Genomic DNA, 22,826 nt, shown 5'->3' on the forward strand with positions numbered 1-22,826 from the left:
GGGACACGTACAGCACAAAATCGAACAGGCCGACCTAGTCTGTTAACTGACAGAGACTGCCGACAGTTGAGGAGGATCGTAATGTGTAATAGGCAGATTTCTATGCAGACCATCACACAGGAATTCCAAGATGCATCGGGGTCCACTACAAGAACTATGACAGTTATATAGGAAGCGAGAAAACTTGGATTTCATGATCGAGCGGCTGCTCATAAGCCACACATCACGCCGGTAAATCTCAAACGACGCCTCGCTTGGTGTAACGGGCGTAAACACTGGACGACTGAACAGTGGGGAAACGTTTTGTGGAGTGACGAATCACGGTACACAAAGTGACGATCAGATGGCAGGGTGTGGCTGTGGCAAATGCCCGGTGAACGTCATCTGCCAGCGTGTGTAAGACCAACAGTAAAATTTGGAGGCGGTGGTGTTACGGTGTGGTCGTGTTTTTCATGGAGGGGGATTGCACCCCTTGTTGTTTTGCGTGGCACTATCACAGCACAGGCCTACATTGATGTTTTAAGCACCTTCTTGCTTTCCACTGTTGAAGAGCAATTCGGGGATGGCGATTGAATCTTTCCACACGATCGAGCATCGGTTCATAATGTACGGCCCGTGGCGGAGTAACAACACGACAATAACTATTTGTAATGGGCTGGCCTGCACAGAGTCCTGACCTGAATCCTACAGAACACCTCTAGGATGTTTTGGTACGCCGACTTCGTGCCAGGCCTCAACCGACCGATATCAATACCTCTCCCCAGTGGAGCATTCCGTGAAGAATTGGCTGCCATTCCCCAAGAAGCCTTCCAGCACCTGATTGAACGTATACCTGCAAGAGTGGAAGGTGTCATCAAGGCTGAGGATGGGCCAACCCATACTGAATTCTAACATTACCGATGGAGGCCGCCCCGAACTTTTAACTCAATTTCACCCAGGTGTCCGGATACTTTTGATCACATGGTGTAGATTTCCTGAAGGAGGGGAGTGATGGCGTAAGAAAGGACATCCCGCCACCACATGCGACCACTTCCAAAACCAATGCCGACTACAGAGAAACAAGAAAAGGCAAAAAGGAAAAGAAGAGGGAGTGTGCTGTCTGCCTCTACTGCAACAAAGATTGGAAAAGCTCAGTACTCTTGAAAGTATGCTTCTACTTAAGTTACAATAGCACTACAATAATGTACAACTAGCAAATTGACAACGAAGTAGTAGAATCAACGGGGCCATTATGGGATCATTTTGCTGTCCGTCTGCCTGTTTGTCTCTCTGACTGCTAAAAGCCCTTTTTCTCAGGAACAGGTACAAGTGAAATGTTAAAATTTATGTTTTATAATACGATATTTGCTCCCTTGGCTGTGTAAGAAATTGAAGCTTTTAAATCAATGCAGTCAAAAGATACGACTATTTATGTCAGATTCACTAACCGAAAAAAGTCGTAACTCCAAAAAAATATTTAATGTTGTTGTTGTTGTTGTCTTCAGTCCTGAGACTGGTTTGATGCAGCTGTCCATGCTACTCTATCCTGTGCAAGCTTTTTCATCTCCCAGTACTTACTGGAACCTACATCCTTCTGAATCTGCTTAGTGTATTCACCTCTTGGTCTCCCTCTACGATTTTTACCCTCCACGCTGCCCTCCAATGCTAAATTTGTGATCCCTTGATGCCTCAGAACATGTCCTACCAACCGGTCCCTTCTTCTTGTCAAGTTGTGCCACAAACTCCTCTTCTCCCCAATTCTATTCAATATCTCCTCATTAGTTATGTGATCTACCCATCTAATCTTCAGCATTCTTCTATAGCACCACATTTCGAAAACTTCTATTCTCTTCTTGTTCAAACTATTTATCGTCCATGTTTCACTTCCATATATAGCTACGCTCCGTACAAATACTTTCAGAAACAACTTCCTGACACTTAAATCTATACTCGATGTTAACAAATTTCTCTTCTTCAGAAACGCTTTCCTTGCCTTTGCCAGTCTACATTTTATATCCTCTCTACTTCGACCATCATCAGTTATTCTGCTCCCCAAATAGCAAAACTCCTTTACTACTTTAAGTGTCTCATTTCCTACTCTAATTCCCTCAGCATCACCCGACTTAATTTGACTACATTCCATTATCCTCGTTTTGCTTTTGGTGATTTTCATCTTATATCTTCCTTTCAAGACACTGTCTATTCCTTTCAACTGCTCTTCCAAGTCCTTTGCTGTCTCTGACAGAATTACAATGTCATCGGCGAACCTCAATGTTTTTATTTCTTCTCCACGGACTTTAATACCTACTCCGAATTTTTCTTTTGATATTTAATATATTTATTATATTTGATATATTATATTTGATATACATATTTAATGTAGAGTAATGAAATTGCGGGAATACATCTGTCTAGGTAATTTATTTATTTATTTATTCGTATGACGCCACTTCGGCGACCTGCAGTCTATGAGGATGATGATGAGGACAGCACAACACCCAGTCCCTGGGCGGAGAAAATTCCGCAACTCAGCCGGGAATCGAACCTTTTTTTTGTAACCATATATATTTATTTAAATATATTAACAACGATACATATAAAAAAAGACATTTTATTCTATTAACCTTTTATATTCCTAATGTTGGTTAATATTACTGTCATTTTATAGGTTTTCGTTTTTATATTTTTCCTTTTTTGTTGTTCTCTTATTGTTGTTAATTGAACCCTTTTACATAGGCATTTGTCATCTTTTTTTTGGGTAGACATTGCAGGACAGGCATAATAATTTATATGTAGCATCGACACATTGTTTTTGAGTTTATGTTTCTGTATGTCATGCACTTGTGATGCCACAGGCACATTGTGCATTCTGGTTTGATCTCTTCCTCTAGTTTGCACTGTTAGGTGGGACAGTATGAGAGAAACATCACCATGATAGATGGAGCAGAAGTGGAAGAAATTTTTTTTACATATACCACAGATTATACATAAATTGAAGAAGAGAGAAAATTTTGTCATATTATATAAGAGAAGCAGAAAGGAGAGTGTGAGTAAACAATATAATTTTATAGGGCACATAGTAAAGGAAATCATTTGAAAAAATATGAGTAGTTGGCACTTTCCACTAAGTAATGCTTGTCTCCTAGACCATATAGTACAAATAATGAAAAAAAAAATTTAAAAAAAACTGGTAGTACTACTGGGCATACTTTTGACACTGTTTTGGCTGTGAGCATGACAGATGTTTGGTTGAGAGGTGACATGAGCCCCCTCTCATATTTCTATCTTAGTCTGAGTAATTCGATCTTCCTCTCTAATTGCATGTGCTGAAAAGTCGCTATTCCTTCACACGCGGACTTCCCATGCAGCGTCTCTCGTCGCCCGGGTGGTCCGGTGACAGGCGGGCTCTGATGATCTTGAAAGGGTTAACCCGACGGGTGTGAGGGAGTCGAGTGAATGCTTTCCAGACGCCGACATTGTCATAAGAGCGGCGGAGACACGCCTGCAGGGGCCTGAAGGAGCGTCTGGGCTAGAGATTCCGTTACTTCGCAGAAACTTAGCGAAAACACTTTCTGGCCGGCTACCAGTGAGGCGTGGGAATGACTTGTGTTCCCAGGCAGTCTTGGCGGGCAAATTCCCGCGTTTTCTGCAAAATCGTAACTGTGATTGGCTTGCTCAGGGCATAGCTCCGTGACGTAGCAAAATCGGTGCAGAAATTGGCGCCAAGAATCTCCATTGGTGACATGGTAGTGCTTTGGCAATAGAGTGGAATTTTCCGCCGGTTTTTGGTTGCTGATTGGAACGTTTAACCACGGCCACTGTTGTGGGGGCGGGAATGTTCTATGTTCGGTTTTGTATGGGTGCTCTTGTAGGTCGGCTCTCGCCTTTCGGTCAGAGTAGGTTACAAGAGTGAGCTCTCACTGCTCTGGACACCCTGCCTTCCGGTGGTTGTCTAATATACTTTTATTTAATTGTAACTGTTTGACAAAGTTGCTGAAGTATCGACTTCAACGTATCTTTTCGAGTACAGTTGGCAATTGAGCGTTCTGCGTACAAGCGGCCTATGTTGTCTGTCTTGAGCAGTTTTGGCTAAAGTTGACTGTATTGGAGTTACTGTGTGACTTCGATTGTTAAAATCAATCACTGTACCGTCAGTGATTGTGTGGCGAGCCTTATTCGTCTGCCTCAGAGGCGCATTTGCATTGCTAGGAAGTGTTTAGTCTGGAACAACCAGACCAGGATAATTTGTTTCGGGCTATACTCGCGACATTATCATCACCATGACGGGACGTTGAAGCAACCAGCCATCGCCTCCGGTACGCCAGATCGTGTCCTTGCAGTTAAGAAGGCAGCTTGGTAATGTACGTCTGCAGCACCAGCAAAGCAGGCAATTTTGCTAGGTGATAATCAGAGCTCAGCAGAGCGCGCCTATTCGTCTTTTCTAACTTTGTTCTGTCTTGGGTGTTCATTGTCTGAGTTCTCACTACTGTACCAGCAATTAATGTTGGGTTGGCTGTGTGTTTCTCTTAAGATTTGAGTTGCAAGGAATTGGCTCCACATACCACTTCGTCATAAATGTCAAAATTTAGTTTAGGGACAACTTCATCTTCACAGCATTTATTTGAGTATCCAATTTGAGCCAATTTGATGTATTGTAAATGTTTCATGTGTTTTGTTTATTATTTTGAGTTTAGTCATAATAAATCATATTGTTATTTTGGACAGAACTTTCATTCTGTTAATCGGTAGAACAACACTATCATTTCTCACTACGTTAATGGAACTTTCCTTTATTTAACTTATTTGTCAAATTAAATTATTGCAGGTGCCAAACTCTTTTCTACACCACTTGCAGGGTCATTACAGTCAGTTCGCGTTTCTTTTTAATCCATGTGCAACAGCAAAAGTCTGAGTTAGAATAGGGGGGGGGGGGAGGGGGGGCTTAGAGCATCATTTACATATGTAGATTCTAGAAGAATTTAGTGTTAAATACACTGCTAGCCCCGGCACCTCGCATGGTGAGAAGCATTTTGTATCAATGATTTCACTAAGAAGAAATACCTTATATTCCTATACTTCACTATTTGAGGCGAGAGGAGAAAGCACTTTATGTTTTCTGTTGCACTTATTCACTATCACTGCACACGTCATTCTTGTGGTGAGTGTGGTGAGGTGGCTGGTGGCGGTGCTGAGGGTCACAGGCTGGGGAGGACTCTGGTGATCGCTGTCTGCAGTGGAATCTGCAGGAAGTTTCTGAAGTTCTTGCGGTAGCGCCTGTGCTGCTGGGCTGTCTTGTTCTCCTCCCAGAGGTCCATCAGGAAGGCCAGCTGGTCGGTCTGCTTCCGCGCTACGATGGCGTGTGCCGTCATGGCGAGGATCCAGAGAGTCGCCAGTCGCTTGGGTCGTGGAAATGAATTGCAGTCTGGGGCGGTGATTGCTTCCACTGTGATGCTTCCCGGCGCCGTTCTGTTGATGCGGGCAACCATTTGCTGGCACGCTTTCCATATGTTGATGGCATTCCCGCAGGTGAATCGGTGCTCGAGTGTGTCGGTCATGGCACATACGTCGCACTTGTCACTTGCGACGAGTTTTATCTCCGCCAGTCTTTGGTTGGTTGGTACCATTCTGTTAACTATTTTGTACCATGTCTCCTTCGCATGTTTAGGCAACACGTTTTCCGAGACGTATCCCCATATTTGTTTCCAACTGTATTGCGGAGTTTGTGTTCAATTTTGTTTTTTGCCGGCTTCCCCCTGAGGGCCCAGTATATTCTCTTGGGTGTTCTGTGGCTGGGGTTCGCCACGGTGTCCAGAACGTAAGTTTTGTTGGCGTAGTGCAGCCTGACGTGTCGCATTCTGAAGGGAAAGTGCCTCGTGTCGACCGGCGCTTCTTCTGATGCGGGCTTGTATCTCCCAATTATCTTGGCTGTGACACTGTCAGGGTTTTTGTCCTGGATGGCGATCGTTCGTTTTAGTAGAAGGGTTGCACATATGATCTTATTTCAACTAGATCTAATCCCCCTTCTTTCGTTGGCAGCGAGCACGTTGCTTGCACTATTTTGAATATATTTCGACGCCACAACAGGTAGTACACTGCGCTCGTTAGTGCTCGCGCAATTTCTGTCGGGATGCTTAAGATTTGCGCCAGGTACCATGCTTTCGACAGGATCGTCGTGTTTATCAGGTCTGTATTCTGGTGGATTGTTAGTTGCCGGTTCGCGTGCTGTCTCGAGAGACCTCTTATGGTGTGTAGCACGTCCTTCCAGTTGTATGCGGCCATTCTAAGTGGACAAAACTGTATAAATATTCCAAGAACTTTATGGCTTTCTGCTATTTTGTACCACTGGGTGTCTGGTTTGAGTTGTTGATTCCCTATCGGCAGTAGCACTGTTTTTCTGGGGTTGGTTTGGGCGCCTGACGCTTTTTGAAATGTGTTCATGATGGTTTCTACTCCCAATATCTACCTGATCTTCAATAAAGATGCCTAGGTCGTCAGCGTAGGCTATACATGCTCTTGCTTTGTCTTCTACGGATAATCCTCTGATGTTATTAGTGAGTTTCCGCAGCAGTGGGTCCAGTGCTATAGCGGATAGAGCCATTGACAATGGACAGCCTTGCCTCACTGATCTGTCCAGTTTTATCTGTTTTGTTTTCCAACTATTAATTATTACTGTCGATCTCGCAGTACTTAGTATCTTCTGGATGATTGTGATGAATTTTTGCCCAAACCCGAGTCTGTTTAGTGTCTATACGAGATATTTGTGATCGATCCTGTCGAAGGCTTTGTTGAAGTCCACCGAAATTGTGGCACCTGCGCTTCTGGTGGTGGCTGCCTGTGCTATTATGTCCCTGTAGGTGCATGTGGCGTCAAATATATTTTACCCTGGTACCGCACATGTTTTCCACGGACTGATGACTATCCTCATCGCCGATTTCAGGTTGTTTGCGATGCATTTCGCTATTATTTTATAGTCGGCGTTGTGGAGCGTAATCGGACGAAACTCTTCAATGCGGCGGGCGACTCTCTTCTTAGGGATGAGGGTTATGGTCCCTTCGGTCAGCCCAGGTGGAATTTCTGCCCCATCGAGTATCTCGTTCACCATCTCCGTGAATTGCACTCCTAGCACGTCCCAATATGCGTAGTAGAACTCGAGCGGTATGCCGTCGGCGCCGGGTGCTCTTTCTCTGGCGCTGGTCTTCATCGTTTCTTTGATGTCATGCACGTCGACATTTTCTGTCACCAACGCTCTGTCTGCATCTGTGAGCACGCTCCTCGTCTGCTGGAGAATTTCAGCAGTCGCCGCGGTCGCCTGTCGCTTCTCGACGGAACATGTCTCGGAAATAGTCCTCGATGTGTTTTGTTAGTTCCGTTTCCGTCGTGAGCGTCTTTCCCTGCCTGTCCTGAAGCTCACTTACGCACTTTCCTGCGGCTCTCTCCCTTTCGCTATTTAGGTGGTGCATAGTGAGTGGCTCTTCATCCACCTCGCCATATGTTTTGCTTCTGGTGAGGACGCCTCTTATTTGCTGTTTCTTTATTTGAAGGAGTTTTGCCTTGATTCTCCTTACTCTCGGCAGGTATTGCTGGTCGTCTGCTGGTGCGTCGAGTGCGTCTTTCAGGCACCGATGGTAGGACTCGGCCGTGGTTCGCCTCCAGAATGACTTCTCCGTGCTGTTATTTTATCAACAGGCTGAGCATTGTTGGCTTCGCTCTTGCCAGCCACCACTTGGACGTGCTGCGGTAGCGTGCGCGCTGCGCCAGGCATTCTTGCCACGATTCCGCTATTTGCTTGCGCAGTTCCGCGTCCTGCAGGTGTTCCGTATTTAGCTTCCACGTGCTTCTTGTGCCCACGGTCTTTCCTTACTAGAGATGCAGCCTGCATTCGTAGCTGCAGTGGTCCGAAAAGATGACAGGATAGACTTCGACGTGCGCTACATTTTTAGTTGCTGCTCTGCTGACATGTATACGGTCCAGTCTGCTTTTACCATTTTTGTGGTGGTATGTAAATTCAGTGTGTGTTGGATGGAGAAGGCGCCACGAATCTTCTATTTTCAGTCGTCGGATCAGTTCTTGCAGTTCTGGGCATATGTTTGGTACGGGTATTTGGTCTTCAGCTGCGGCGACACAGTTAAAGTCTCCTCCAATAATGATGTTGTTATTGTTCTGTATCAGCAGTTCGGCTAGTTCTTCATTATAGAAGGTGCTTCTTGCTCGCTTGTTGTCTGTGCCAGACGGTGCGTATATGTTGATAAAGAGCGTCTCTTCTATGTTTAGCGCCGCTTGACAACATTTTAGTGCCGCCAAAGTCGATCCCGTTCCGTACCATTATTGCCGTACCGCATTGGGATTCTGGGTCTATATTTGTGATTGTCGGATATCCTGGTATCTGGTTTATTTTAGTCGTAACCACTTCTTGCGATAGTGCAACGTCCGTTCTTCTGTGGCGTAGGAAGTCCGCGAGGGCTCGAATTTTTATAGGTGTGCTCTGGGAATGTATGGCAGAAAGGCCGTACCCGATAGAGTGATGTACAGAATCGGCCGTATATTGCGCAAACATGGCGTAAAGACGATTTTCAAACCGACAAGGAAGATCGAAGAGTGTCTTAGAACGGCGAAGGAGAAAAGAGACCCACTTGCAATGTCGGGAATATACCGTATATCATGCACATGCGGAAAAGTTTATATCGGAATGACTGGACGATCAATTAACACCAGGATCAAAGAGCATAAGCGACATTGCAGGTTGGGGCAGGTGGAGAAATCGGCCGTGGTAGAGCACGCACTGAATGAGACCGACCACGTAATAAAATTCGCCGACACGGAATTTCTGGCTGTAGAGAAGCACTATCACACGCGCTCGTTCAGAGAAGCTGTAGAAATCCAAAAACACGCGAACAGTTTCAACAAGAAAGAGGAAAGCCTTAAGGTAAACGGATCCTGGCTTCCCGTACTGCAGCGAACGACCGTCGCAGGCAGCAAGAGGAGAACCGCACCGGAAATGACCGCGGAGAAGCCCTCGGACGTTGGCGCGCCAGGTACATATAGTCTGCGGCCGCGAGCTCGGCTCCAGTTCACCATCGGCAATGGGGGGTGAAACTTTGACAATGCCAGCCACTCGTGGTGGCGAAACGTCAGAAAAATCATTAGATGAACGTCGGCCGAAGAACCAGAGACAAAAGCCAATAGGCAGTTTGTCAACAAGTGGCCACGAAAGCCTTAACAATTTTCTGTCCTTAGGTTAGTTAGGTTTAAGTAGTTCTAAGTTCTAGGGGACTGATGACCTCAGATGTTAAGTCCCATAGTGCTCAGAGCCATTTGAACCATTTGAACAAACGTTAATGAAAGACGGGATATGTTTTCTGAGGTCCATTTTTACCGTTCGGACGCCCGAGTCCACCGGTATTCGGTAAGCACTCCCCCATTTTTCTCTTGTTAGTCCAAAAACATTCCCATAAAGCCTACAGCTCTTAATGATTTCCTCGTCCGGTACTTCAAACGGTAAATTGTAGATTTTGACTTTACGGATCCCGTAGCCAGAAGGCTGCATATGAACGTTGCTTACTGACCCATCCCTGTGTTTAAATTTCCAGGTTCCCCCATTGGTATTCAACAATCTGTCAATTTCTGCGGGATTTCCTATTTTTATAAACAGATCGTACAGAATAAAGTCCAACTGCAAAAAATGGTTCAAATGGCTCTGAGCACTATGGGACTCAACTGCTGAGGTCATTAGTCCCCTAGAACTTAGAACTAGTTAAACCTAACTAACCTAAGGACATCACAAACATCCATGCCCGAGGCAGGATTCGAACCTGCGACCGTAGCGGTCTTGCGGTTCCAGACTGCAACGCCTTTAACCGCACGGCCACTTCGGCCGGCAGTCCAACTGCATTCCGAGAATGTCCACTATCGGCACTTTTACGTCATCAATTTTCCAATTGTGGATGTCTAAAGCAGTCGGCTTCTCCAAATTCCTATCAAATGTGCACTGGATCGTGTCTTCACGACTGAGCGCATGATTTTCCGATTTTTAAACGTTAAAGGTAGAAAGTTTTATGGTTGCCAAGGCGAAGAAGCTGCAGCTCGGCGTCCACCTCAGGGGGCGGGCGCGGTGCGGGGTTGTTCTCGTGGCCGGCCGGCGATGGCGGGGCGGCCGGGAAATCCTCTTCTACCTGCGACGCACAATAGCCTGCGGCACACGTGTTTTCCAGGCGGGCAGCCAGCCGGGCCCAGAGGATTGACAATCAGTCACGCTGACCATTCAGCTACCGGGCGCGGACTGTCCAGGTAATGTATTTGAGTGATTAATATTGCAAAACGAAAAGTTAGAGTAAGCTCCAGATAAGTCACTGCAAAATGTGAAATGCTGGTACATTAATAACCTGTGTAACCGCCAAAATGTTGAATGCAAACGTGCATGCGTTGTGTTGTACAGGTGCCGGATGTCAGTTTGTGCCACGGGGTTCCACGAATGTTGCATCTGTCCGGTCAATACTTGGTGGTTAATACTGGTTGTGGATGACGCTGGAGTTGTCATCCTATGATGTCCCATATGTGCACGATTGGAGACAGATATAGTGACCGAGGGGGGCAACGCAACACGTCGACACTTTGCCGAGCGTTTTGGGTTACAGAAGTGGTATGTGGGCGAGCGTTATCTAGTTGGTCGACTACTCCATTAGCATACAAATTTGCAGTCAGGCTGCGTGGAATAACCATAAGAGTGCTCGTGCTGTCGTACGAAATCTCACCCGAGGCCGTAACTCAACGGTGTAGATCCACTGTGTCTTTGCCGCGGAGAGGTTGGTTGCAGGCCCTGGCTGGCTTCCTTCTAAACAACACGGCCATCACTGGCACCGAGACAGAATCAGTTCTGATTGTACAGTCAATTTTTTTTAGAAACATTTGAAATTACGAGTCATTGGCCCACTTAAAATTTCTATTATTAATTACGCAATCCTGCATTGTTTACTATGTTTATTTCTGGATTCATTTATGAAATAATAATGAAAATTAAAGGTAGCAGAAATTTATTTATTAAGAAAAATTGTAAAACCTCTGGAATATTGTTATTTACGCAGAATGTGAGAGACGTAGGCATGCCTCTGATATGCGAACAAAGTCATTTCGGCTTTGTTAATCTGAAAAATCAAAATACTGTATGATATACTGGCAACGGCCTTGCCGCAGTGGATACACTGGTTCCCGTGAGATCACCGAAGTTAAGCGCTGTCGGGCGTGGTCGGCACTTGGATGGTTGACCATCCAGGCCGCCTTGCGCTGTTGCCATTTTTTGGGGTGCTCTCAGCCTCGTGATGCCAATTGGGGAGCTACTCGACCGAATAGTAGCGGCTTCGGTCAAGAATACCATCATAACAAACAGGAGAGTGGTGTGCTGACCCCATGCCCCTCCTATCCGCATCCTCAACTGATGATGACTCGGCGGTCGGATGGTCCCGGTAGGCCACTCGTGGACTGAAGACGGAGTGTACGATATACTAAAATGTGAGAAAATATATTTACGTGAAAAAAATGCTGCTAATAACAATCTTCAGATTTATTTAGTTCAAACCAACCGTGAGGACCTGATGTGACAATTTAAGGTTCGAGAATAAGACGCGTAGACAAGAAGAACTGGAGCCAGCTCGACATGACAAGCTAAGTAAACTAGAAAGTTTATTGTAATCTTCGTTCCTCTCAGATCTTCATAAAAGGCTTTAATGTGGACAGCAGATGGAAGTAGGAAGGAGGGCATAGATTACAAGTCCCAGTACACATTGGAAGCCCTGCACCACAGTACTAGGAAATTAGTTACGTAAGTGACTTCTACTCGCTTCTGCGTCGTTTCACAGAGAGATTCTGAGTTTCATTGTTAAGTAATGGAGCGCTACACAGTGGCAACATGGATGGGTATAGTTTAAGATCGTTGCGCTTCGAGAAGTCTAGAGCAGGCGTTAACCCGGTATTGTTAAAATTCTGTTACTGTAATTTTATGAAACCTGGTTGCATTAGAAGTATACTCTTCAGTATTTCCTCTGAAGAGTTCCTCGTGGAATGAAGAGTATTTCGTCCTTTCATTTATCCCGCTTTTCACCCAGTAACCTCAACTGGAGTTGATCTATATTCGCCGGCCCTTGTGGCCGAGCGGTTCTAAGCGCTTCAGTCTGGAACCACGAGACCGCTACGGTCGCAGGTTCGAATCCTGCCTCGGGCATGGATGTGTGTGGTGTCCATAGCTTAGTTAGGTTTAAGTAGTTCTAAGTTCTATGGGACTGATGACCTCATGTGTTAAGTCCCTTAGTGCTCAGAGCCTGTGGACGATGTATAGCGTTTCCTCTGTTGGCTATATGTAAAATATATTTGTGACTTTGTTACTGAACGTTTGGTGTACTCAGTGCAACGTGCACTGTAAGTTTTGTGACTTATGTTGAACATCAGAGTCCGACAAAAAGACCCATCGAAGTTGGAGAGGTCGCCATGTGATATGTGGTGGGGATACCGATGTGGTTGAGGTATCAATCGATAGCTGTGTACGTGCAATTTTCAACAGGCGCAATGGCTTCGCTAGGTGAGCATCGTGTCTTTTTTGTGGAGGAGTATATTCATATTGGTCGTTCTGTCATTACTATTTAGCAAACATTTCGCATTCTGTTCAAACTTGGAGGACGTGATTGTGTTCCTGATAGAAAAATTATTCGAATTTGGGTAGCAAGCTTTAGAGCATCACATTATCTACAGAAAAGAAAATCAATTGGCCGACCTCGAACTGTAACAATGCCGAAAAATGTGACGCGTATGATAGCAGTCTCTAAAGTGTTCAGCACTTAAATATGCTGTTGACTAGGTATTGTCTGATGGCACCATTTGCACGGAGATGTTCACATAAAACCCTACAAAGTGATGGTTACCCAAGAATGAAGTCAGAGAAGAGAGTTTTTTAAACTCGCAGAGCTATGGTGGGAAGAAATTCTTCAATGCATTCCTCCAGGCTCTGTTCTAATTTCTTCTAATGATACCCACTTCCACGTGTCATATACTGTAAATAAACAAAATTTCCGCTACCTGACAGCAGAAAACCCTTAGGAACTTCACCAACGACCACTTCACAGCCATCGTGTGACAGTTAGGTGCGTCGTTGCCAAATTACGTGTGTGGAGTCCCTCCTTTTTCGGTGACGGTATCGTAACTGCAACGGTTAATTCTGATTGCTTCTGTCGCATGATAAAGACCTAAGCCAAATCAGTTTGTTAGAGACCATGAAGAGGCAGAAGTGTGTTTGCAACAATACAGAGCCACAAGTCACACTTCCCGGCGTTCTCTATGAATTTTGAGAGCGTTGTTTCTTGGATGTTTTCTCTCTTCGTGAGGAGACATCGGCTCGCCCCCAAGTTGACGCGAATTATTTGCTTGTGGTTTTTTTCTTTGGGGAAACATAGAGGCTCAAGTGTACAAACATCACCCCGTAACTGTGCAAGCGCGTAAGAAGGCAATCACCCAGGAAGTCGCTGTCATTCCACAGATAATGACATGAAGAACTACGGACAACTTCAGGAAAAGACTTCGTCAATGTGTTAATAATGGACTACTTCATTTACCGGACATAAATTTTAAAACAAACTAATAAAAATGCCACAATATATGTTGTTCACAAATAAAAGTATTTGCTCTGTTTCTTTTTTGTTTATTTGCAACTACTTTTTGAAATACAGGTCTTTTTGCCGCATCCTGGACGTGCGTTTCTGCGTAAGTCGACTAATGGAAAAACTGCAAGTAAACTTTTTTGCAACGTCTCCATGAAGATCCATCATTAACCACGAAGCTGCGCCTGTTTGTAAATATTACATTAAGGCAACAGAATACTGCAGCTCCTCACACATCGTAAACACCAAGTCTAAATGCCATAACACACGGAAAAATTAGCCTTGAAAATGGGAACGATTTAGCGAAACGTATCGTGCAAAAAATCGTACAACAAAATCGCGCAGCAAATAAATAAGAGAGAATTGCGACCAACGGGAGCAGAATTTATTTTATAAACAAACTCAGTAATTTTATAGTCGCAGCGTTTCACAAACCTTTCCTAAAGGATAAAAAAAGTTTGTGAAGTATTTTGGGGTGGCCACTTTACGTTGTACACACAATACTTCTGGCAATCAGTCGATTCCGTTAGTGTCACGGAAGGCAGCGGATTTGAAAGGCTGTAACTGTGCAGTTTCCAATTCCTGGAAGTGAGTCTTTGACACGCGGTTATCCCAGCTGCTGGGACTGCGGCCGATCACTGCCGTGCGGACTGCTTTGTGGGACAGCCTGCAGAATTGGGTCCGCCTGCTCACATCCGGCGCGAGGCATTTACGTAACGGAGCGGGCAATTTGCAGCGTGCACCAGCTAACACAAGGCAAACAGCTGTACGTGCGGACAGCGCGCACACGGATTCGGCTGTCCTTTAAATCGTTTCGTTATTCAGCGACTTCTCCATGTCTCTGGTAGGGCGGAACCGGAGACTGATACGGGATCTATAGCTGTTCCAACAGCTCACTCACTGCAACTGTAGTTGGTCCCCTTCGACAGTTAAAAAACACAGCTAACGCTATCCCTGCTACAGATTTATTGCATGTTACTTTTCTCTTTCTACTGCTCCTAATTACTTTCATCTTTCTTTTCTTTGTCGTTAAGGCAAATTCCTTAATAAGTAGGCCGGCCACTGTGCTTAATACGGCTTCTAAGACTCTCTTGCTTTCAACGGGATATTGCGTTCCATAACGTAGATTCGGAAGCATTGGCTATGCGTCTTGCGTCAGTCAGCTGTCAGCTTAAGAAACCGCAGCAAAGCTCTACGCTGCCACTTGGCCCACACGAGATTATATTGCCTCGAATTTTGGCAGCGATCACTGAGTGAGACATAATGCTGTGGTAACAAAGTCACGATTTACTAGCTCCTTTTTCTGTGAAGGCTTGGAGAAGTCTTGCCTGAAACGCAGATTCTCCACTAAATAGATCTGTTTTAGTGTTGTGTTATTGAAGCTGTAGTCATGTTATACAAGCACGAAACCTTTTTCTGGTGAAATCGCAAGGTAATGCGACGCGCATGTCTGTATCAGTTACGACTACTGCGTAGTTTATCTCGTCTGCATACAACGCAGTACTGAAAGGACGGTCAGTGACCTGCCGTTTAAGCTACCGAAGAAGTCGGTGGGCAGCAACAATTTCAAACAGTAATGAGTATGGCAAAGTTGAACAATACGAGGACAGAAGGTTTTGGTTTCTGTGTTTTTGTTTTTTTATTACGACGTAGACGATGAGGGGCACTGCCAGTATTCAAGACTAATGAGAACATCAACAGGGCAAAATGACACGGGAGTCGGAGTCGCTAAAAATAAACTTAAAGGAGTTGCTTCTTCTTCTATGCTTGATGCACCCTCTGTTCCGGTAGGATGTGTATTTAATTTTTCAATGAAGAATTGTGCTCAAAATGAAAAGCTGCATCCTTGCAGTGAAAACGAGACGGGGGAGCAATGGTTTAATAGTGAGTGTTTCTCCAAGTACTATTCAAAAGGTGTTCAACAGTCTACAATACACGTGTACAACAGTCCTTCGCAACGGCTGGACGCTGTTAGCGATAAACTGTAGATTCCTTGGTCGAACAGCCCACGGGTGTATTGCCAGTTCTTAGTGTCCAACGGGCACAATATTTCGGCGATCAGAGATGTCGCCGTCGTCAGGTGCGCTGACAAACTGACACGTTATTTATTTATTTATTTTTTATTTTCACGTCTAGTGCCGTAGAACCAAATTCAGGAGCAAATCTCCGTCATGGAACGTGCCAGTACATGGAACTGCAGTATTAAAGTGATAACAGATAAAATAAAATGATTATGAAACAAAAAAAAAGACAAGCCGTAAGTTTGTGTAAACGCAATCAACAATGTAACACAGGAATCCACTTAATTTTTCAAGGAACTCGACAGAATAAGACGCGACCCATGAGCAAACTCTTCAGTTTCGATTTGAAAGCGCGTGTATTACTGCTAACATTTTTAAATTCTTGTGGTACCGTATTGAAAATGGATGCAGCATTATACTGCACACATTTCTGCGCAAGAGTCAAGGAAGTGTGATCCAAATGCAGATTGGATTTCTGCCTGGTATTAACTGAGTGAAAGCTACTAATTATTGGGAATAAGCTGATATTGTTAACAAGAAACTACAGCAAAGACTGTACATTTTTGCGAGGTCAGTGTCACAATACCCAGACTAATGAACAGAGGTCGACAAGAGGTTCGCGAACTTACACCACTTATTGGCCGAACCGCCCGTTTCTGAGCCAAAAATATCCATTGGGAATGGGGTTACCACAAATTATAATACCATACGTCATAAGCGAATTAAAAGAAGCGATGTAGACTACTTTTCATGTCTAACTGTCACTTACTTCAGATACCGTTCGGATAGTATATTTGCTGTTAGTGGAATGCTTATCTCCTAATTCCTTCCATTCCTGAATGAGTTACTTAGCTCCATTTAACCGATTTATAATCAGCTCACTGAAATGAACGCAAAAGTAGTAAATACAATTCATATCCGAATTACTAAGGTCCACTTTAATGTGTTATTGTAGTTGTGATTTACTGAATTTGTTTATACATAGTCTAGTTTTAAGTAGGAATATATAGGTTTGTTTCAGAGTTTTATGGTAATTAAAATATATTGCAATGAACATTCAAGTAGGGAAAGAGCAACACTATGTGAAAAGATTTCAGAATGGCTTGTTTCGTGAGGTATATTAATATGGGTTTTCCATCTTTTTTTCTTCAGATCTTCATATTGATAGCTCATGTCGGACTCCGTATCAGATGCTTGCACATTATAAAGCTTTGTAAGATGAAATCCTGAGGCTCATTTCTACGATTTCTTGCTCATTATAAGGCTTTGAAACATGAAATCCTGATGCTCAGTTCTACGATTTCTATGTCAATTATAACTACTTTTATTTCTGGCAATGTTTTGTGCGTAGGATTATGAATATCACTGTAGTCCGTGTTCAGTAGCTCGGTGAGTCAAGGGGAGGTAATTCCTTACAACCTTCAAAAGGATCAACTGTCTTAGGGCACATTTGGTCATCAACCATGCCTCATAAAATACTGTGGTTCTCAAACCAGCTGAGGCCACCTTCTCTTGTTATTATTTTTATTGTTTTCCTCATCATTTGACTTTATAGCTTAGCTTTCTTACAATTCTGATTTTTCCTTAAAATTGTAGTGCCTTATACTCGCGCAAATACAGTTCATATCCGAATAACTAAGGTCCACTTTAACGTGTTGTTGTAGTTGTGATTCACTAAAATTATTTAAAAATAAGAATACCTAGTTTAAGTAGGAATATACAAGTTTGGTTCAATGTTTCATGGTAATTAAAATACATTGCAATGAACCGTAAAGTCGGGAAAGAGAACCACTATGTGAAAATATTTCAGAATGGTTTGTTTCATGAAGTATGCTAACATGGGTTTTCCATCTCTTTTTCTTCGGAACTTCATATACTGGTGCGTCGATAGAATAACCTGTGGTTCGGAGAAGCTGGTAAGTTTTCTAGGATGCAAAACGGCAAGCACTTCCACAGATAATAGCCTGGTGTGTATGGATGGAACTGGTAAGACTAGGTATTATAAAAGTAAAGACTCCAGTCACTTCTGTTACCTAATGAAAAAAATGTGTGTGAAATCTTATGGGCCTTAACTGCTAAGGTCATCAGTCCCTAAGCTTACACACTACTTAACCTAAATTATCCTAAGGACAGACACACACACACACACCCATGCCCGAGGGAGGACTCGAACCTCCGCACAGTCCATGACTGCAGCGCCCTTAGACCGCTAGGCTAATCCCGCGCGACTACTGAAAAACAAATACGCTTACACACAACTGGTGAATGGGTGCATTCCTAGGCTACGAATTATCTGGGAAAAGAGGATACGCTGCGTTTAGTCTGGCCAGAGGTCAACGAAGCTGAATCTGTAATCCTCCCGCAACAGGGGGTGCAGAGAATATGTTGCTTGCAAGTAGGGGATGCGCAGCGAAAGGCCGGAGCAGGAATGATAGGAGCTTTCCACTGGACTGTTTTGAAATCCACTCTCAGCGCTCACCGGGGGTTTACCGTTAACTGCTAACCCAATCTTCATTCGTTACCGTGGATGGCAGTGCTGAATTATTTATTCGGGCGGCATACCTTCCGTTGGAAAATTCTGTAAGTAGGCTGTTTATGTTTTCTTATTGGCAATGTTACGTAGCGCTCTGTATGAAAATCACTGGCTGTGCTGTGTGCAGTCTGTGGCTAGTTTGCATTGTTGTATGCCATTGTAGTGTTGGGCAGCGGCAGCTGGATGCGAACAGCGCGTAGCGTTGCGCAGTTGGAGGTGAGCCGCCAGTAGTGGTGGATGTGGGGAGAGAGATGGCGGAGTTTTGAAATTTGTAAGACTGGATGTCAATTATGATTATTAAGGTAAATACATTGTTTGTTCTCTATTAAAATCTTTCATTTGCTAACTATACCTATCAGTAGATAGTGCCTTCAGTAGTTTGAATCTTTTATTTAGCTGGCAGTAGTGGCGCTCGCTGTATTGCAGTAGTTCAAGTAACGAAGATTTTTGGTGAGGTAAGTGATTTGTGAAAGGTATAGGTTAATGTTAGTCAGGGCCATTCTTTTGTAGGGAATTTTGAAAGTCAGATTGCGTTGCGCCAAAAATATTGTGTGTCAGTGTCAGTTTAAGGACAGTCTTAATTAATTTTTCTAAGGGGGCGTTTCATATGTCGACCCTTAGCCGAGGATACCTCACTGGAATCTTCTGATTTCTTCTTGTAGTTTGTGCAATTAGTGCATCCTTTGTTTATTGCTAGCGCGTAATTGTAGAGAGAATTTCCTTTGTAGTTGTAGTTTTTCATTCTTGTACAGTAAAACAGTTGTGGCATGCATGTAGATTTGCACCAAGTATTTCGCAGCTGCGCTTGCAATTAACTAGATATTATTTTCAGTGCTATGTTAATGTGTTCCCCTATTTTTGCTCTTCAAATTGTGTTTTTCTGCGTCGTCGTGTGAAATATTGTGACAAAAATGTCGTGTGAAAAACGTAATACTAGGCTCCAAAGTAAACTGAGAAATGACACTGAAGACGAAAGTAGTGTGTTAGCGCCGCCGTGTAATGAATTAACTAATGTTCAAAGTAGTAATTTGGTAATTGTTCATAAGGAAATGGAGCGGGCGGCAAACAATGGCGTAGGCAGTGAAACAATTAGTGAACAGGGAAGCATTATCGATCGATCGGTCGGCAACAGCTCGCCTCAGAAATCCGAAATGACAGGACACAATCTTGCAAATACTGTAGATTCAGGTTTTGCGTCCTCACCGATTTCTCAAATAAGTCAAGACACATTTTCTGCTTGTCAAAATGTGAATGTTGCTGGTGCAAATGCACTGCCAAAAAGCGTAGAGGAACAGATTCCAGACACCAATGCATTGTTATTACAATTAGTGCAACAAATGGGACAAAATCTTCAAAAGTTAGACACAATGGAACAGAATCTTCAAAAGTTAGACACAATGGAACAAAATCAGAGACAAACACAGCAAAAGCTTGAAAAGTTAGACACCACACTTGAACAAACACGTGAAGATTTAACTACTGAGTTACATAACATTGAATCGAAATGTCAAAAAGTCTGTAATGACGTAAAAACACAAATTTGTGAGCATTTTCAACCTATTTTTTCGCGGCATGAAAATGCATTACAGAATCACGAAGCAGCCATAAAAGAACTGCAAACCATTGTTCATGAAAATCATGAGACCTTGTGGGCTAAAATTGACTCAGTTGCATCTACCAATTTGGTTACGCAACTTGCAAAAACTAAGGAAAACTTAAAGGACACAGTAGATTCGATTTCAACACAAATGGACACTCTTAAACTTGGTTCAGAAAAACACACTGAGGAAATGTGTTCACTATCGGAGAAAGTAGCTGAACTTTCGAATCAGGTCACTAACTTATCTACAAAGGTAGATGGTGATCTGAATGACACAAGACCCGTGGCCTTCACTGACACAGAAGAGTATGAACAAATTAGAAAATTCAAACAAAATCAAAATAAAATCAATACACAATACAAAAGAGAAATCCGGGAAGCACAAGATCAGTTGACGCAGGTAATACAAGAATTACATATTTCAGAGGACACTCGCGCTCCAGTACGGGAAGAGGGACATAGAAATACGGAACAACCACAAAATAAGAACACAGGACACTTCGGAAATGATGAAAGAAATTGGCAAGGCGCATTGGATTTTGAGATGGAACCGCCAAAACGACGTAACAATGACCGACATGTGACTCGCCGACATGATGATTTTGACTATAAGCTGTTCATTACTACACGTAAATTCAAAACATTTAAGAATTCTGGCAACGACATTCATCCACATGCATGGCTCCATCAATTCTCTCATTGTTTTCCTCCCAACTGGTCATTAGAACACAGTTTAGAATTTATGTGTGGCTACTTAGAGAATGAACCAGCTGTAAGAATGCAATCGGTCATTCATGATTGCCACAGTGAAGGACAATTTTACCATGCCTTCCTCTCAGCATATTGGTCTCAAGCCACACAAGACCGAGTAAAACATGGCATCATAATGATGAAACATTTCGAACAATCTGAATTTTCCAGTCTTGTGAAATATTTTGAAGACATGTTGCACAAGAATCAGTACCTGTCAAACCCATACAGCCCCTCAGAACTCATCCGCATTTGCTTAATCAAATTACCTGAACATTTACGGCATATTATTTTGGCAGGACGTTGCAAAGACGACATTGAAGCTTTTTAGGGGCTCTTACAAGAACTGGAAATTGACACTGACAATCGTGGAACGCGAAAACAGGAGCACAACAATTACAGATCATATCCGTCAGAATTCCGCGATGACAGAAATAATAACTGGACGCGACAAGGCTATTCTCACAACACAAATCGTGACCAAAACAGACACCATCCGTATGACAACCGTTGACAGAGTAGTAATAATTATAGGGAAAGATCACCTCTCCGCGGTAATGGCTATCACAGAGACAATCAGAGAAACAGACAATATGGGAACCAAAACAATTATTATTACGGGAGACAGAATAACTTTAGGCGCAACGGTCCAGCGCGCACTTATGATTCAGGGGGAAATTCTCCACCACTTAACCGACAAGAAAGAAACTACAGGAACTACCGACATGACGACAGACGATGTGATCGTGAAGACAGACCTGAATTGCATCAGAACTGGCGGGATTTAAACAGGGCAGGGCCCTCTCGGCAAGGTGAATTTGTAGAATTTAGGTCGCCAAACCCCAATAACGACGCGCGCCAACAAAGAGACAATAGGCAATGACTCATACCGCTGGCAGCCACAAAACGTACGTATGACACTAACGACGCAGCTGCTGTAGCTAGTAATTACGTAAAAATGGAAGACGTTAGGGACATCTTACTCCAAGAACACGACGTAAAACATAACAACATTGTATATCCTGTGATTCACATTACAGTAAATGACGTAAAATTTACTGCAGTACTTGACTCTGGCAGTCCCATTTCAGTAATTAGTGAAACAACCTTTAGCAAATGCAACAAATCGAACAATTGTTCCACACTTCCGTTACGTAAGATTAAATTACAGGGTGCAATCTTTGGAAAAAGTGTAGATGTACGCCAACATACTAACTTAGAATTCTTTTGTCAAAGCCACAGCTTTTCTATGAACTTTCTTATTGTTCCATTATTGTCGACGGAAATTATACTGGGAGTAGACTTTTTGAATGAATACAAAGCAATCTTAAGCATTCACGATGCTGAAATAAGTTTAGAGAAAGAAGGTAAGTCAATAGCTTTGAAATTTGAAGACTGGCTCTCAAACCATGACGAGGAAATTAATCGGCTTTACCTTCTGTTAGACAACAGTTCGGAATTTTCTACGGAACTAGACACTAACAATCACTCTGCAAGTACTGACAGGGATGATATTGACGGCATATTTGAAACTAATGAGTTAATTCAGAATAAAATTCAAACAATTGAGAATTGTAATGACACTGACAGGCAGGACCTTTTTGAGATTTTACAAGCACATTCCACAGTTTTTACTCACAAAACAGGAACAATCATGGGATTTCAATACCAATTTCGTGTTCGTGAGCATACTAAGTTTTGTGTTAGACCATACGTAATTCCAGCACATTATAGGGACCGTGTTAGAACAGAAATACAATCTATGCTTGACGAGGGCATTATTGAGCCTGCCATAAGCTCATACAACAATCCGTTACATGTTGTTGAGAAGAAAAATGGATCGATCAGGCTTGTCTTAGATTCGAGACAAATCAATACTATCATTATTCCTGAAACAGACAGGCCGCAGACGATGGAAGAACTTCTTCAAACTTTTAATGGTGTAAAAGTGTTGTCTTCCATTGATCTCAGATCCAACTTTTATCACATCGAACTTCATCCAGAATGTAGAAAATACACAGCTTTTCTTTGTTTCGGCGTTTGTTATCAGTTTCGGAAACTTCCTTTTGGTTTGAACATTTCTTAGGCAGCATTCATTCGCGGGCTAAATTCCATATTACCTGAGTTCTTAAAACGTCACATCACCTTATATGTGGACGATATTCTGATAGCAGAAGCCTCATGGGAACAACACAATCGCATCCTCAACAGCGTGTTACATATTTTTGCAGAATCTGGAATTACAGTTAACTTGGAAAAGTCTGAATTCGGTAGGTTTTTGGGACATATTATTTCTTCTGAAGGCA

General features: G+C 43.2%; 1 protein-coding gene and 1 pseudogene across 1 annotated transcript in view; one reads left to right on the forward strand and one right to left on the reverse strand.

Annotated features, from left to right (window-relative positions):
- LOC124591732 (protein PRY1-like) overlaps window positions 1–22,826 on the reverse strand; it is a 584,561-nt gene that overhangs the window by 483,502 nt on the left and 78,233 nt on the right. The gene's annotated exons all lie outside the window — the stretch shown is intronic.
- Window positions 11,148–11,265, forward strand: LOC124553734 (annotated as a pseudogene).

The sequence above is a fragment of the Schistocerca americana genome, chromosome 1 (genome assembly GCF_021461395.2).
Source record: "Schistocerca americana isolate TAMUIC-IGC-003095 chromosome 1, iqSchAmer2.1, whole genome shotgun sequence".
NCBI lineage: Eukaryota > Metazoa > Arthropoda > Insecta > Orthoptera > Acrididae > Schistocerca > Schistocerca americana.